Source organism: Marmota marmota, unplaced genomic scaffold, assembly GCF_001458135.2.
Source record: "Marmota marmota marmota unplaced genomic scaffold, marMar, whole genome shotgun sequence".
In the NCBI taxonomy this organism is placed as follows: domain Eukaryota; kingdom Metazoa; phylum Chordata; class Mammalia; order Rodentia; family Sciuridae; genus Marmota; species Marmota marmota.
In genome coordinates, this window is record NW_026000026.1 from 54,599,912 (window position 1) to 54,618,633 (window position 18,722).

At 38.4% G+C, this 18,722-nt stretch overlaps 1 long non-coding RNA gene and 1 pseudogene across 2 annotated transcripts in view; one reads left to right on the top strand and one right to left on the bottom strand.

Moving 5' to 3' along the window:
• The window catches only part of LOC125619071, a 344,675-nt gene that overhangs the window by 10,397 nt on the left and 315,556 nt on the right, over window positions 1–18,722 (top strand). For both annotated transcript variants that reach the window (XR_007350555.1, XR_007350556.1), the window contains one exon: window positions 3,182–3,256. This is a non-coding gene — a long non-coding RNA (uncharacterized LOC125619071). The remainder of the gene's footprint in view (window positions 1–3,181; window positions 3,257–18,722) is intronic.
• On the bottom strand, window positions 16,150–17,727 carry LOC107135417 (annotated as a pseudogene).

Consider the following 18,722-nt stretch of genomic DNA (forward strand, 5'->3'; position numbering starts at 1 on the left):
TCTATTCTCTTGCACCCAGCATATGTCCCACCACATGTGGGTTATATACAGTGTGCCAGGGGTGAGTGCTACATGATCCCTCTCTTTGAGCCTTTCCTTCCTTCCCCTAACATGCTGGCTTCTGTCTCAGTTTACTAGCCTAACATTCCAATTCTTCACTGGATCTGCAGCCTACCTTGTGTTTTAGCCACTACCTGTGCACTGACTCACTGCCTGAACCCTGGCCCTTTTCTCCTGTGGCCTGCTCCTCTGACTCTCTGCACTGACTGAGACTACAATAAGGACATGAAGTGAAGTGTTCTATGTAGCCACCGACTGCCCAGGGTAAGGCCTATTGTCTAGCTGGGTGAGTCTGGGCAAGTGACCTAACCACTGCTTTGATCTTCATCTCAGTTTCTTTGATTACCTAAGTTCTTTTTTTTCATTTTAAACACAAGGAAACAATAACATTTGACTCACAGAATCATAAGAATTAAAGAGACAACATGTGCCAGATATGTAGAAATGCTCAGTATTTGTAAGTTGCTTTCATTATAATTATTATTGCTTGCTCTGAGCCATAGAACCATTGCCTACCTGATTGCAATTTTATGAATTTTGTCATCTACATGAGTCCAGTTCACTGTATCTTTTGGACACTGTCCTTGTGCTGCCCAGCACTTCTGATCTCAACTGCTAGTTCCTCTTCTCCCACCAACTGTACAGACATTGGCTGGTTTTTGATAAATCTCGTGTGCAACCAGTTTCATTTATGACAATTTGTCCTCTTTATTTTTCCCCCTGACAGAATTATTTAAGTTCCTTCGGATATATAGCCTTTAATTTCCAACTGGTCATCATTTTTCTTGCAATTTAAACCTTTTTTGAATTCTTTTCTTTTAGCTGCTTAAATCAAATGCAGATTAAGAAGGGAACAAGGTAGGCTGAGGGTAGTAGGGAGATAATCTGGGGTTTCCTACATGCTTTCTGCTTAATTTTCATTCAAGACCATGCTAGTGTGATGAGCCCCAGAATGTAGCTGTCCTTTGGTGGCTTAAAAGCTTATGCTCTTATGGGAGAATTTCCTATGTCTTATTACATTACTTTACCAAAATGAATAACATCTCCTCAAGCAACTGCTAAGGTATAAGGGAAGGCTTTATGAGAGACTGCTCAGTAGTGAGGATAATAATGATGGGTCAAGAGAGAAAGAGTATTGCTTTGTATTCACAAATATTTGATTAGTCTCCTTTTCTGTGTGTGTGTGTGTGTGTGTGTGTGTGTGTGTGTGTGAAAAGCATTGGTCTAGGTGCTTAGAAGAATATGCATGAATAAAACACAAAAATCGGTGTTATAGAAAGTTCCCAAAGGTGAACATAAAATCAATTGTTTTTCAATAAAAATATTTTTGTTAACATTTGGAGGGCAGAAATATTTAAAGATGTATTAATAATTAAACCAATCAAGGATTAGGAATTATGACATTTTATAGCATGCTTGTTGAGGAAACATGTTAATGATATTTGAATTAGGAAAGAGACCAAGGGGTAGGAGGTGGAGAGGGAGGGAGGAGGTGCTGGGGAGTGATATTGGCCAAATTATATTGTTATATTGTGTGCATGTGTGAATATGTAACAACAAATCCCATAGTTATGCATAACTATAATGCAACAATGAAACTGTGGATAAAGAATAAAACTGGTTTTGATATTAAAAAATAAAAGAACAAGTTATAGGACTTAAAAAAAGGAGTAAATGTAATAAGCTTTGGCTTTGATAAGAAGTTTACACTTTCAAAAGATAGATTGAATATTGAAAGGCATTAAAATTTTTCCTTGTAGTTTGAAATTTTCTAGAAAATGTTGATGAGGCTGTGAGAGTCTAAGATAAATTGTATGCTATAAAATTTACAAGTGTTGTTTGACAGCAGTCATTCTCCAAGAAGTAATGGAAATCTCTTGAATTCTTCATTCGTTGGTGTTTCTCAGTAGAGCAAGAGCGATGTCCTTAAGAAGAGTTAGAGGGAGCAGTGGCAGGAAGGGTAGGAAAGCGTGACACTGGCTTGAAGATGGTGCTCTCCGCACACCTATGTGGCAGGGTTGCCTGGTGGGTGGAAGGGTTATGTGAGGACATTCTGTAGCAGAAAACTGAAAAAGGTACAGAAAGGAGAAGGTATTTCCCTCAACCTTTAAAAAATGCAAAGTACTTTAGGAAGAGTCACATCTAAATTTTCTTATAAACATCTTAATATCATAGGAAAGAAAGCCACCTAAAATTGAATCTTAAAAGTGGTTCTATTTTAATATATTTAAATTCCATATTAAAACGCTAGAAAGAAAAAAAAAAAGCACAGCTCTTAAAAGACATAGAGGGGAAAAAAAAGACAGAGAAAATTTAGAAATCCCCAGAGTGAATTCAGCAAACTATTACTGAAAATCCAGCTTGTGTCCAGCACTTTGCAAAGACCTCTTGATTAAAAAAAGGAGGCTAAAGTCCATCTCTAGTTCCCAAAGAACACACGGTATAGTAAAAGGCAGGGGTAGGAGGTGGGAACCATTATACACAACACCAGATAAACACTGTTCAAGGTTATAGATGGTCTATAAGGTTAATTTCCTCAAATTTCAATGGTGGGGTTAGCTGGTTCTCAGTATTATCAGGTTTTCTCTCTTTTCCTCTTTTTACCTTTATGACATTTTTGGTGATCTTACAGTTTAATTTGTAAATCTTCTCAAATCCTTTTGAGATATATCAAGATGTAGTTTTAAAAAAAATTAGTAAAAATCAGGTGTGGTGGAGCATGCCTGTAATGCCAGTAGCTTGGGAGGCTGAGGCAGGAGGATCACAAATTCAGTCAGCCTCAGCAATTTAGTGAGGCCCTGAGCAAGTCAGTGAGACCCTATCTCAAAATAAAAAAAAGAAAAGGGCTAGGGAAGTGGCTCAGCAGTTAAGTGCCCCTGAGTCCAATACCTGGTACAAAAAAAAAAAAAATTCTTTGATACAGTAAGATTTTAATACACAAATCATAGTTATAGTAATCTTACTATAAAATCACCTCTCAAACAAATGGGCTATTCAGAAGAAGGCTTGGAGTGATCTGGAGGGGTGGGCAAGGGTCAGGATTTTTCCTAATTTGAAGAGATGATGACTTGTCAGTTTCCTTACAGTCATGTCACTTAGCTTCCTGCTCTTTTTATTCCAGCTGAGGGATAAAGAATTAGGCCAAGACTGGGAAGAGAGGGCATCTGTGAAGATGGAGCACCTTCCATGTAAGGAGGTGAGTGCAAGTAGTTCCAGGGATACAGGGTGGGAGAATGAGGCCCATCTAGGCAATGAGGGACCCAGATGGTTAAAAAGATGTCTAATCCCAGGGATTAAGGTCAAAGATGAGATGTCACTCAGTAGCTCCAAAGCATGATCCGGTGAGTACAACCCAGATGTTTCTATTTTAAAAAGTTAAGTCAGGGGGCTGGAGTTGTGGCTCAGTGGTAGAGCACTCACCTAGCACGTGTGAGGCGCTGGGTTCCATCCTCAACACCACATAACAATAAATAAAATAAAGGCATTGTGTCCAACTACAACTAAAAAAATATTTTAAAAAAAGTTAAGTCAGGGAAAATCTTCTGCTCGGACCTAATGGAATATGGTTGCTCTACTCACAACACTTAGGACACCAAATGTGTGGGTTTTCCACACCAGGAATTTCTCCTATTCACTTCAGACACCAACAGCACATCAATGATTCAATTCAATTCTAACTTTCCAGATTTATGGCATACCCCACAGGTTGGAGTTCAATCCCACAAGACTGTCCCCCACTTTAGATGCCATTGCAAACAGCGTATTATAGATGCTTCTGTACAGTTTGGCTCTATGACCCATTCCCCTCCTCTGGTTCAAAAATTTGCTGTGACTGCTCACAGAACTCAGGGAAACATGAATACTAGTTTATTATAGGGGATTTTATAAAGGATATAAATAAACAGTCAGATGAACAGGTATGCAGGGCAAGATCCAGAAGGGTCCAGAATGTTTTGGACCCATGGAGTTTGGGATATGTCACCCTGTTGGCTAGTGGATACATTTACCAACCCCAAATGATCTCCCAATCTCTTTGTTTAGGGTTTTTATGTAAGTTCCGTTTTGTAGGTATGGTTAATTAACTGGTGTTTGCCTTAACCTCCAGCCCCACTTTATCCCTGGGAATGGGGGTGAAAGATTTACCCTTTCAATCACATGGTAGATTCCTCTGGCAACCAGCCCCCATCCACCAAGTGTCCTCAGCATAGACTCAGGTATGGTTAGAGATGGTTTGATATTAATGACAAAAGATGTTTTCTCACTCTTATTTCTTTAGGAAATTTCTATTGTTTTGTTTAGAAGCTGTTTCGGGAACTGGGGAAAAGGACCAAATATATATTTCTTATTATATCATAAGAAAGGATAAGAAGCAAAACTGTTAAGATGAACAAGTACTGCAGGAATAAAGATCATGTGTTCTGGGCTGGGGCTGTAGCTCAGTGGCAGAGTGCTTGCCTAATATGCATGAAGCACTGGGTTCAATCCTTAGCACCACATAAAAATAAACAAATAAAGTAAAGGCATTATGTCCATCTACAACTAATAAATAAATAAATAAATAAATAAGATCATGTGTTCAAAGGGACCAAATTATTTGTATGGTTTTAAATTTCTTTTATCCTGAATTTCAGGCTTAGGGATGTAGCTCAGTAGTAGAGCACTTGAATAGCAGCATGAGGGCCTGGGTTCAATCCCCAGCACCACAAAATAAAACAACAACAACAACAAAGAAGCAGCATCTAGGAAGGCTGAGGCAGGAGGATCACTTGAACTCAGGAGTTTGAGACCAGCCTGGATAGGGTTAACACAGTGAGATTCTGTCAAAATAATAATAATAATAACAACAACAACAACGACTACAACAATAATAATATAGTTATTGAGATTTTTATGATAAGCATTGTCCATGGATAATTTTCTATTTATATCATTCAGTTTAGTAAAAACTTCTTTTATACAAAAAGAAAAACTGAATTGTATGCTAAATGTTCTGAGAGGTATGTATGGGGAAAGTCAGTGGGAATATAGCAGTTTCCTGACCCTCACCTTATATTTGAAAGTTACATTTGAGGACTATATTTTTTTCTAACCATACGATTTATTTTTATTTTTTTTTAGTCATACATGACAGCAGAATGTATTTTGACATATAATACATACATGGAATGTACATACGAGAACTATATTTTTTTCTATACATACAAATTTAAACATATTTGGTTTAATTTATAAAATAGGCATAGAAAGAGATTAACAATAATAAGTCATAACAAAACAACAATTATAAGAAAAGTTAGGTGAATGTGCTCTCTTTCTCTCTTGAAATATCTTATTGTACTTTTACCTTTTTACTTAAAGCTGCACTTTGCAGCTTCTCTTTGGCATATTTGAATTACCAGCATCACTACTCTTGTGGGGCCACTATTAAGCAAAATGGGTCTTATTGAGCACACTGAGATACAGTAACAGATAAGGGGGCTACTGTATATTATTTAATCCAAGACTCTATTGTCTCCGTTAGTGGCAACTACACAAATTGCAGGCATAGTGATCTTGTATGAAAAGAAATAACCAGCCTTGCAAATCAACCTACTAAGCTGCGCTAAACATCCAATTGTGGCGGGAATTGGTTGGTAACCACTTTAAATCAAGAACGGAACACATTATGTTATAATTGTTTATTTCTCTTTCTTTCATTATGTGAGAGCAGGAACTCTATTTCATTTATTTTAAGTTATATAACTAGAACCTAACACTGTATGACACATAGTCGGTTTTCAAGAAAAATTATTAAATGAATGAATAACTCTGGTGAGGGGAGAAGTAGAAAGGGAGAAAAGCCAAGAAAGAAAATGGAGAAAACTGAATTGTAATTATTTTCCAAGAATCATCCTTGGCATGGGTGACTCCATCTAGAATGGCATATTAAGTAACAAAGAGTGTCTTAATTTCAGTTTTCCCAAATTGTAGATTTATCTTTCCATTGATGGCATGTTTCTTAAAAACAATGTTAGATATTTGAATGATACGTTCCTTTTTAGTCTAGGACTAAGACTTTGGAGAAAATATGTGGAGTTTCAGTTCAAAATATATTTTAATCACCTAAAATTCATCAAATAAAATAAGACTATTGCCTCTAGGGAACCCTTGGCATGCAGTACTACTGTCCATTTGATAATAGAGTGGGTAATGTAGCACCTTTCTGAAAGTGCCTATTTAATTCATCTGAATTAAGTGGGAATAACTGACAGAAGAGTTTTAACCACAGAGGTAAAGTAACTGTCTGAATTGCAAAGTCAAGAATGAGTCTAGGGGGCTGGGGATGTGGCTCAAGTGGTAGCGCGCTCGCCTGCCATGCGTGCGGCCCAGGTTCGATCCTCAGCACCACATACCAACAAAGATGTTGTGTCCACCAAAGATTTAAAATAAATAAATAAATAAATATTTTTTTTAAAAAAAAGAATGAGTCTAGGTTAATGGACACACATTAAGAAAGGCACTGCAAAGATGTGAAGTAGGGACCTTGAAAAGGATCAAGGATTAGTGCTTTAAAATCGTGATAGCACACAGAAAAAGGCATTAGGAACTTACAGCCATTTTCTAAAGCAACCATTCTCACCCTGAGTGCAAAGGATGCCTTTCAGCGGGAGTGGCTTTTGCCATTGCCTGGTGCCAGAGAGCTGAAGCCTTGGCAGTCAGCTGCACACAGCTTCTTCCCTGCAGGAGTGCCAGCAAGGAGAGGCTTCCAGAGCATGTCTGCACAGGAGACCTGAATGCTTAGGCTCCTTAGGTTCTAAATAAGGAGATTCATTCTGACTAAGAATCCTCCTTAGTCAATCCTTGATGAGTACAGAGATGGCAACCCTGTTGATTTCATTATGTTATTTAAAAGACTGTGCTGAAGAAAATGTTAATTGGTCCCCATGACTGATGATATGAATGATATGCATTATACCATAAGAAAAGGTCAATTTTTGCATACCTCATATTATCATCAATCCCTCTATTTTGTATACTATCAGCTTGACCTCTTAGGCCCTCCCAGAATTTCAGGATACAGTTTCAGACATCAAAGAAAAAAAGTTTAAGAAGGATTATTTTTCAATGACAAGTAAATGAATAAAATAGCTTGATCATTGCCTCTCGGCAAATGCACAAAATTTTTAGACAGTAAATAAATAGAAGGTTGTTTTAAAGTGCAGTCCACCTGGAGAAGTAGTCTGGAGATAAACACAAGAGCAAGAAGGATGGTTGAAAAGGAGAAGAAATTTGGACAGGATATTCTTCAACCCTGTGTCTCCAAGTGTGGTCTGTGGACCAGTGCTGTCCACAGCCCCTGGCAGAAATTCAGTCCCTCTCATTCCCCTAACTGACTGAATCACAATCTGAATGTTGATTCTCAGGTGATTTATATGTACACTGAGGTTTGAGAGCTTAGTTGGCTCTTGGAGACCTGAGAGACAGGGATCTGAGAAAACCTGCATTCTATGGGGGTTTTCAAACTTTTCTATATATGAAAAATTGTTAAATAGGCAAGTTCAGGGCCCAGATCAAAAAGATTCTGTTTCCATGAGCTTGTGTGTACCTAGAAAATTTGTATTTCTAATAAATTTCCAAGGGCTTCAGATACTTATGGTCACTGACAACACTTTAAGAAACCTCTGCCATGGATATCAAGATCTTACAAAGGAAGGGAAAATCTATTGAAACAGTAGGCCTTAAAAGCCTACCTCCTCAGAGTACAGAAATGAAGTCTCCTGTTTGAGACAGGAGAAATGGTTACAGGACTCCACGTCCTGCTCTTTCTAACTTTATGTTGTAGTCACACTGAACTCTTTGTGCTTTCCTCAACTCACTGCATGCTTTGCTATCCTGTTTTCTCTGCTCTGGTTTCGCAGTCAGAAGGGCCAAATTTGGATCATTGTGTAAGGCATGTACAGTACTAGTTTTGTGACCTCAGGCAAGCGATTCACAATCTCTGACACTTGGATTCCTCATGTGCAAAATAGGCCCTGTAGTACGTGCTTTGTGGGGTTATTGCCACAATTACAAGAGAAATGGCCTGTGTAAATTATGTAGCATATTATACAGCATGTAGCAGACATTTTTTTTATTCTTTTCAGGCTTTAAGAACTACTTTTTTTCCTCTAAAACTTAGTTGTTCTTTGTAGGGTTCCTTGACAATCTCCCCTTGCTGCGCTCTCAGAGTACTTAAAACATTTCTCTCTTTGTGTCTCTTTTGACAGGTTGTTATTAGTTTGTTCTCTCTCTACCAAACTGTGAGCTCATCAAAACAAACGACAAAAGCAAACCCTATTTTATCCCTCTGTAGTTTTAGCATCTCACACAACATAATAATGGCAAGCTGATTATGTGCAAAGCCCCGTTCTCAACGCTTAACATATTAGCTCATCTGAATCCTTGGAATAACCCTATGTGGATTCCTGGATGGGGAAACTGAAGTATGGTAAGGTCACACTATGAAGTGACAGGCCTTAATTTAAACCCAACAGTTTGGTTCCAGAGTTCAAGGTAGCAGACACTGAATGGAAGCTTGTTAAATTGCTTTGCATAGTGAGTTTTTTTTTTTTTTTAGAGAGAGAGAGAGAGAGAGAATTTTTTAATATATATATATTTTTTTTTAGTTTTCAGTGGACACAACATCTTTTATTCATTTTTTAAATTTTTTTATGTGGTGCTGAGGATCGAACCCAGCGCCCTGTGCATGCCAGGCAAGCGTGCTACCGCTTGAGCCACATCCCCAGCCCCTGCATAGTGAGTTTTAGCAACTTCAGGAGAGGTCTTTCCTCTCAAAAAAAAAAATGGTGTTCTAAAGATGACAAAGGAAGAAGTCAAATCACCGTTCAGTTTTCTGATGTGTCTTATTAACCTGAACAAACATCAAAACAAATCACACATATAAAATGTTTAATGGGTTCCTTCTGAAATGAAACCTTGAAGCTGTTATGATATTGCAAAGATAAGTACTCAGATTTTTCCAAAGAGCAAGATTTTTGTAGAACAAGAGTAAATGAATATAGAGATTCTGATTCCTGAAACAGAGATTTCTCTTTTTAGCTTCATTTATTTATTATATATAATAAATTTCACTCATTTAAGTGTATGGCTTGATTAATTTTGGTAATTATATATAGCTACATAACTTCCAACACAATCATGATATAAATTATTTCACTCTAGAAAGAAAGAAAGTACCCCATGCCCTTTGCATTTTCTCTTTTCCTCACTCCTAGTTTGCATAGTGAGTTTTATCAACTCAGGAGAGGCCTTCCTTCTTTAAAAAAAAAAAAAAGCAAGAACAAACAAACAAACAAACAAAAATCAAAAGGGTGTTTTAAATATAGTGACAGAAAGCCATTGATTTGCTTTCTGTTACTATAGTTTTGCCTTTTCCAGAATGTCCTACAGATAGAATCATACAGTATGGTAGTCTTTAGAATCTAGATTGTTTTGCTTAATATATACCTTTTGAGATTTATCTGCATTGCTTTTATCCATAGTTTTTAAATTATTAATAAGTAGTATTTCATTTTATAGCTACATTTGATTTGTTTATGCATTTATCAGTTGATGGGCATTTGGGTTGTTTCTCATTTTTGATGATTATGAATAGACCTGCTATGAATATTCTTTGTGTGGAAATATGCTTTAATTTCTCTTGGAAAAATATCAAGGAGTAGGTTTCCTGAGTTATATGATAAATCTATGTTTAGCTTTACAAGACACTGCTATTCTGTTTTTCCATATGGCTCTACTGTGTTGTATTTCTCTAGTGATGTATTAGAATTCTGGTTGCTTCCATCCTTGACAACACCTGGTGTTGCAAGTCTTTTTAACTTTAGCTATTCTAAAATCACAGTGGTAACTCTGATTTTAATTCACAATTTCTTGATGACTAATGGTGTTGAGCGTCTTTTCTGAACTCATCAACCATCTGCCTACCCTCTTCTGGGATTGCCTATTCAAACTTTTTGCTCTTAAAAAAAATTGGATTCTGTAGCTTCTTATTGAATGGCATAAACATATGAACATATAACAACACTTGATGGTGTATAACAACCCTGGATATAAGCCCTTTATCAAATATATATTTTGCAAATATTTTCTGACTGTCCATGAATTGCATTTTTGTCATCTTAATTGTTCTTTTGGAGATTAAAAGGGTTACTTATTTATTTATTTAATTCATGTTTTCTTTTTTGTGCTTTTTGTCTTACGAAATTTTCCCCTAACCCAATGTCATAAAGATTTCTTCTTTAGAAGTTTAATGCTTTTTTACATTTAGGCCTACCGTTTGTTTCAGGTTTATCTTGTGTTTGACATAGAGGTTAAATCCTGCTGTATGTAGTCCTGCCTTCTTGCTGATGTTCCACATAGCTCATCATGTAAACCTGTGGGATTAAACATGGCCATGTAGAAACTAGTTATAAGAGAGCATGTGGGTGTGAGACTCAGGGAAACCTTTTAGAGCTGATAGCTATTCAGTTCTCAAGTCCCACAATAAATAGTATTGTTTAAATTAGGCTTGTGATTTTTCATGTGGGATGTGCAAAAAGAATGTGAGGGAAAAAAATTCATAGTAGATGAGGAGCTCAGGTAATTTTCTGAAGTCACTAAACTTTGAGTAGATAGATATATTCAAATCAAAGTTTACTAGATAGAATAAGGAATGGCTATAGTGCCTATTTTTAATTCTAAGTTTTGTTGGATATTTTAACTAATACACCAGTAGTATTGTTTTGCTTTTAAAAAAACTTTTCTTCCCATTTCTAGGAAGCACAAAGTCCTTATTGGAAGGGCTTCATTTCTTCTTGCTGCAAACCTGATTGAAACAGAGAAGGATCAATCTCAAGAAAAATTCTCAGCTTGAAGTCTTTTTTCCTAGCCTCCCTTTTTCCCATTCCCACATGCTTTGATGCTAAGATAGTCTGAAGTTTCAAAATGCCAGCAAAAAATTCTCTGTATTTGGGCTTTTGGGGATTGTTAATTATTGGTGGCAATGGATGAGTGTTCAGCACCTTGGAACTTTTGCAAGAGAAACTTAATAAGGATACATTTGCTGTAGTTGGAAAAGTTTTTGATGAACAGCTGACCTTTCAAATGTTTATATGAGTTGAATCTCTGAACTCCTGTTAGGAAGGTCCAAGTTCTAATTCAGACTCAGACACTGAATCTCTTTGTACAGAGAGCTTTTAAATATCTTCAGCTTTAGTTTTCACATTTTGTTTTACAGGTCAACTTCACCTATCAATTAACTGGTTAACATTTATAAAAGTTTTGAGAGGATGAAACATACTCTCTCAGGGCAGTGCCCTATTGTTCCCTTTCATGATTATGGTTTGCTATTCACACGAAGTAAGTGCATTTGCATTGTAGAAAGGAAATGATTCTACAGTTCCCTAACCAGGGGATAGAAAAAACATGTTCCTTTTACACAGAGATTGTGAATAAAGCTTCCACTGTTTCAAGGGGAAAATGCAAAAGGAAGCCCAGTTGTCTGGATTAGGTCACTTAAAAATACCTTTAAAAATATTTACATAAATCTCCACTGGCTAACTGATTCTCTGAGCATATTCTGTAAAAATTTTTCTCAATTCCTTCTGGAAATTCACACATACATAACATTTTTTGTCCATTTTGTCTTACATGAGGCCTCAAGTTCATGGTGCTCAGAAGCCAATCCATACAACTAAAATAACAAGGAAGGAATCTGGAAGAAAGTTGAGCCTGAGAAATTAAGAAGGGACTTCATAGAGCCAGCATGGTGGTGCATGCCCATAATTCAGCAACTCAAGGTGCTATAGGCAGGAGGAGCAAGGGTTTGAGGCCAGCCTGGGCAACAGAGCAAGACTCTGTTTCAAAAAAATAAAAAGGATTGTGAATGTAGCTCAGTGCTAGAACACTTGCCTAGAATTTTTGAGGCCCTGGGTTCAAGTCCCAGTACTGAAAAATGGGGGCCTCCTTTCTAACTATGCACCCCCCCTCCCCACACCGCCCCATTTCACTATAGTATTTCTTCTTTTGAGTCATTGCGGAAGTGTTTCATTTAGGTGGGTTCATGTGTTGCGTATCACCTGCTCCAATCAGCCTGGTGGTCTCTCCCTAAACAGTTTCACAAAACTCCCATTGTGTTTCTAGATAGTGTACAGGGAGCAGCAAGCCAGGACACTTCCATAGCTTCACTGGAAAATGTCATTTTGAAATCACTCCAAAAGTGTTCGTCATTTTGCTTGTGGATGGAGTATGAAGGGAATTCTCAGAGAATCATATGTCTTTGATGTAGAACTTCCTTTGGTTCCCATGAGGGAAAAGACAGGGTTGTGTTATTAGAGACATGAAAGAAATCAAGGGATACAGGCATCTCTACTGGGGTCTGATCACACCTGGAAGATGGTGATCTCTGCTACATTCTATACCTGGAAGGTATTTGGAATGGAGATCAGAGGTCACACTTAGGTGTTTTATTTGGCCTGTATTGTGCTCAAAAAAATTATTTTTTAAAGTTTCTGGCTCAGTGTTTAGATATTCAAATGCAAACAAAACCATAAATGATCCTAAACCCCAAAGTTTATAGAAGATTTCACATAAAGATCGGGAATTTCAGTTTCTTTTGAAACCATGGAGGATCTGGCATTCCTGGATCTGCATTTGTAAGTGGCAAAAATCGACTATATTGGAGCAGCAAATACTCTTTTGGACACTCTGAAGCATGTCCCCTGGCACCATGATGTGTAATTTTTGCATACTCTTGTTCCGAAAAGGATGAGTGACTATCATTTTATCTCTATTCCTTTCCAAAGAAAGGAACTATCTATATATAGAGAAAAGAATGATTAAGATGAAATATTTTGGCCTTTTTCAGCTGTTTTATAGTCAGAAGTTCACAAGATTATCCATATATGAACTAATTCACATATATTTCTGGTGCTTTGTCTGAGAGGAAGGTGGAGAGCAATGGATGTGTTAATTTTATATAGGCTTCAAAAGCAAATTAAATGTTTAAAAAAATTTTTTTAAATGGTGTATCTAGAGATTTAGGGCCTTTTTTATATGAAAACTTTGTAAATGTGACTACTTGACTACAAAATAAGCCATTATCCATGACAGCTTGGCAAATGCCAGGATTATATTCATACCTAGAAAGAGGTAAATTGACATCCAGACACCACCAATACCTCTTTAGTGAAAAAGAATGGGTTAGTTTGTGAAAGAGCCTTTATTCTCTGATAGTTTTCATTTATAATCCTGCCTTATCCACTAGATTACACGCAATTTATAGTGGACACAAGTAGCTCCCTAGATTTTCTGGCATTTATTCTTCTCCTTTTCATCATCTGGATTTCTTTTTTGGGTGTTATCTCTCTTCTGTCCAATGTAGTCCTGGGGAAATGGGGATAGTAAATCAAGCCTCTTTTCACTCCTCCTGGAGAAGTACTGGGTTCTTACCCTCTTGTGCTGTGTAAGCCAAGAAAAGGGCAAATGATCTCAGATGGGAAAGCTGAACTTTCCTCGTTAATTGACTCTTGAGCTGAAAGCAATAGTTGAAAGCAATAGTTGAAGTTCATGCATTCCAGGGGTATTGCCATGATGGTCAGATATTCCTAGTCTTGTTCTTACCCTATTCCCAAATCTGGTTCTCCATGTTCTCTGTAAATTTATTAAGATTCTCCAATATTCTGCCTTTTATTTTGGTAGAGTGTTTTCTGTTGCATTATAATCCAAGTGCTCTAACTGATCTAAGTTCAGACCCTGTTTCATCACCTCCAAGGCTACCATGTTGGTTTACTCCTCAGAATCTGCACCTGGAATATTGTAGTATCACCATCTAAAATACCATATTATTTTTCTGTTGAGTTCCTTCCTTCCTTGCTCCCAGTGTGGGGGATTCAACCCAAGGCCTCATGTATGCTAGGCAAATGCTCTGCCTCTCAGTTACATGTCCAGCCCTTTCTTAGTGATTTTTAAAAGACTGCCTATCTATGCCCACTGCAACATAACTTTCAAAAGGACAGATGGTGATCTCTGCTACATTCTAGCACATGGAATAGTGTGTGCCACACTGATTTGTTGGACATATGATGAGGCCTTGGGGGGGAGTTATTATTGTTATTGTTAATATATTATCATCTTTGCTTATATCCATATGATCTAGCATGATGCATACTGCAGAATAGGCACATAAATCATTTTGGTTTTGTTGTTAAGCCTAGCTACTATGACTGTTAAAGAGGATAGAGCCATCAGGATCTAATCCTTTCATGGCTTCCTTTGGTTAAATGGTCTGTAGTAATCATAGGGACTAACTCCACCCAGTATTTGAGCTTGTGTTCACTTTGATGCGGGGGGGCGGGGGGGGGGATACAAAACCATCAGGACAAAACTTGCTTAAAGAAAGGTTCAGATTAGTTTCAGCAAGTTTACACAGTCAGCGTTTTGGAGGTGAAGCTCTGAGGTTGAATTAAGCCAAGAAATACAATTGATCATGCTAGTCTGCAAATTTCATTTGTAAGTTCAGTTGAAGTGTAAGTGGAAGGGGATCATGTCATTAGTTCTTTTAGAAGCAAAGATTTCCAGGATAGGAAAATATGTGTGGGCTTGCCCAGTCAGTGAGAGATGGGCTGTCAATGAAGTTCCCAGGGACACTCCTTGGAGAGAAACAAGGACATAACAAGGGGCTATTACTAAGTGAGATGTTTTGATCCATCTCTTTATTCTCTTCTCACTGCCTCCCCCACGAGTTAAACCAAATGGTGTGGTATTGTGATTAAAAGATAAAAACCATTTTAATCCAAATTTAGTCCATTCTTTCAATCAAAAGATTTTTTTTTCTTCCTTCTGTAATCAGGCATTCTAATTTTCTTATCCCATTCCAAAATTGTGTCTTTTAGGTTGGCAGGGCTTCAAATGGTTTTAATCATAATTTATAATTATTTAAGCTATTTCAGTGATGAGAATGTCTATGATTATAGGATGCTGTGGAAAAAATGAGTTTTCTTTCAAAATCTCATTGGTCAGTTTTGATTTAGTTAGAAAAAGAATCACAAAGGCAAAAATATAAGTTTTGAGAAAGTACCCTTTTTAGCTTAAAACACTAACTTGTGTTCTTCTCATCAGAAGTAAAAGAAAGATTTTATTATAAACATGAGAGAATACTGCTAAAGATGAACTATTTGTAACAAGAAGAGAGCTTTTCCTTCAGCAATTTTGAAATGCTGAGATACTTTCATTTTCCTGTTATAACTCAACTCTGGAACCAAGAATTTCTTCCTTGGATTGTGAATTCCCAAACCCTAAGAGCAGAGTCCATGTTTTTTTTTCCGAGACTCTTTTTCTTCTTACTAAAAAATAATAAATGGCACTGGCAATATTTGAGTTAGATAAATCCAGGCTAAGGTAAATTCAACTTGTTCACACCTGCTGTTCAAATCAAAATCACCTGGGGCCCGAGGTTGTTCCCTTGTAACAAAGTATCTGAGGAAACAAGCAAGGAGCTCCCTTAGTGGGGATAGAGGATTAACTCAGATTTCATGTGCCTGTGACAGTTGATGAAATAAGATAACCTCCCAAGACTTCCCAGCAGGAGTTCAGTGTTTTATGGAAGTGGGGTTTGTTTTGCAGGTTGTTAATGAATATTCAGATGACAGAATCAAGTTTCCATTTTTATTTCACTTTGTATCTATTTCAATAAGTGTTTTTGTATAGATGAGGTAAAATAAAGTACCTGTCCAGCTTGGACAGTGTGATCATCTCCACTACTTATCAGATAATGTGTAGTCAATGGAGCAACTTGGAGGCTCTAGAGAACAGGTACTATTCCTACTAATTTTTGCTCTCCAGAGTCTGGCATAGCGCTCAGGACATGGTAGGAGATCCACACATGCTTAATGTGAGACAGCTCAAATAAAGAGATGATTTTTTTTTATTGTGATCTAGGTTTTTGATATATGCAAATGTCATCAATGATTCTCTCTCTCTCTCTCTCTCTCTCTCTCTCTCTCTCTCACTCTTTCTTTTTCCCAATGTTCAGTTTCCTTTAATGAACTCCATCTCCCTGAAGGGCAGCTAGGTGATGGTAAGAGATGTTCACTTGAAGATCTTGTCCTGATGGAAGGCTTTGCCCACATGCTGGAAGGCCCCCTCCCAGGAAAAGTACTCTTGAACCAGGGTCTGGGTCTCCTCACTGCCAGGATCCAGTTTTTGCCATGTGTATGACTCTCAGTCTACACGACAATCTGGACTCAGTGGAAAGGCAAGCTCCTGACCTTGGAAGACCCAGACTCTAGAAATGGAGCTGCTATTGTTGGTTCCAAAGAGGATGACACTGGCAAAGGCATTCTTCCTCAGATTTTCCAATCACTGAAACATTCCAGTGATGAGGTTGCAACTCATGAAGGTCTGGGTGAGCTCTTCAGGAAAGCGGTACTCAGCGTATCACAAAGACCAACCATCCTTATCAAAATGCTCCCCAAAATATGGCAGGGCCACAGAAAGCGTGTCCTCATTGGAGTATTTGTGTTTAAATTCATCCAACACAAAGGTACTCTTCGGCAGGTGAGCAAAGGGATCCTTGGCCCTGGGCTCAGCAGCCAGTGCCTGCTCACATTCATCCATCTCCTCCTCTGGAGAGCTGAGGCAGGTGCCTTTTTTCCCTCTTTCCAATCGGCCTGGGGCTTTTGCTTCTCTTCCGGCGAACCCCTTTCTTTTCGTGGAGTGTCCTTTTTAGGCTGTCTCTCTGCAAACTTCTTAGCATCAAACTGAGCCATCTTCTCACACAGTTTCACCTCCCCCAAGACAGCCCATAACTGGAGCTGGTTAATGCAGGTAAGGAACCAGCGACTGGTATTGGGAAAGGCCTGGTGAAAAGAAGGTTCCAAGACCTGTCTATAGAGCCACAACAGGGTGCAGACAACTGTGATGTCAGCCAATGTCACTCCTTCACCCACAAGAAAAGTCCTCATCTTCAAGTGAGCATCCAGCAGGCCCAGAATTCGCCTCACCTCCTCCTTTGCGTTCTCAGTGGCCTGTTTGTTGTGGTGCATGATGGCCAAGGTAGGGAACACCCAGGTACTGGCTGGGGGCACTATGTCACTATCAGCAAAGCTCACCCACTGCACCACCTGGGCTGCTGCCTCTGGATTACTTCCCCGCTGCCGCAGTCCGGCTGCAGCAAAATAACCAGGGGGTGGGGGGTTGACGAACAACTTGTGTACATTGATACAGCAGGAGTGGGAGCCATTTATTGTAGGACAGGAGGGGTATATATACATTCCACACAGCTTATCTAATCAACATAAACTAGATACAGCAGTCAACCAATAAGGAATCTCCACATTTAATGGCTCGCTGGCGTTACTTCACAAACCACTCCCTCTGGCATTTTGCCAGGTGCCATCTTGACTTGTTTATAGACTCTAACACCCCGCAGGTCCTCATTGCTCACATAGTAGGTGATGGCATTGCTCTCAAACACACAGAATCCACCGTCACCCTCAAATGCTGGAACCTTGCCAGCAGGAAATTTGCGGAGAAATTCAGGGGTATGGTTGGTTCGGATAAAGTGGAAATGGGGTGGTGCGGTGAGCACACGGACCTGAGCCCCACTGTACTTCAGTTTTCAGGGTATGTGTACAGGGTCCCAGCTGACATGGTGCTTCCGCAGATAAAGTGGGTGGGGCTCTCATGCTGCCGCAAAGTAGGCCACCAGGGCTCATCAATGATTTCTTTTTATCTATTTCTTTTCTAAATGATCTCTTTGGTGTGTTCTATTCAAATAAATATGCCATTAGAGGTTCTTAGGGTACATATATGAAGCTTCTAATAAAAGTTGCCTAAATTTGAGCAAATTTAAGAAGAACACTCATATCCACTATTTTAGCACATTTGTATCATCTCTGTGATGTCCACAGTCTTAGAGGTGAAGTGGTTTTTCTTTGTCATTATTTATTCTGACATCTAGACCAGTCCTCTATTTTACTAACCACATGGTGGCTCACATTATTTACTTCTAATAAAAAAAAAATTTCATTCCTAAGTACTGGTAGAGGTTAAAATAATGATGGGGAACTCAGAAATAAGGTTTCTGAAACTTTTATATCCTTGGCATGAGTTTTAAGGTGTTATTTTAGGTGGCTATTTTTCCAGTTAAATTTGGAATGATGGGAAATCCACTCTGATTCTCTTCTCAGAGTTGCAAGACCTGATGTCCTTTTCAGTTGCCTCCTCATCCCAAATCTTTAAACATCCCTCTCCTCCTCCTCCTCCTGCTCCTCCTCCTCCTCCTCCTCCTCCTCCTCCCCTCTTATTGCCATGCTTTGCTCTAAGTTTTTTGAGATTAGTAACATCAATTATTAATGTTTTGAGTGCTTGCTGATGTGGAACTAGATGTGTGAATTGAAAAAAAAATCTGTGGATATGAAATAGTGTAGTTCTTACTTCTCCTCTTATCCTTCATACATAGGGATGATTGGTTGCCCATAAAACAGCATTCTATGTCCTGCCCCTCTTGCTTCTTGTGCTTAAACCAACAACTGTTTATTTGTGTAGGACTCAAATTGGAGCAGATCTCCGCTGGCCTCTGCCTGGTTCCAGGCTCACTTATGGCTCTAGCGGTTACATGATTCATTGGGGCCATTGCTTTGATA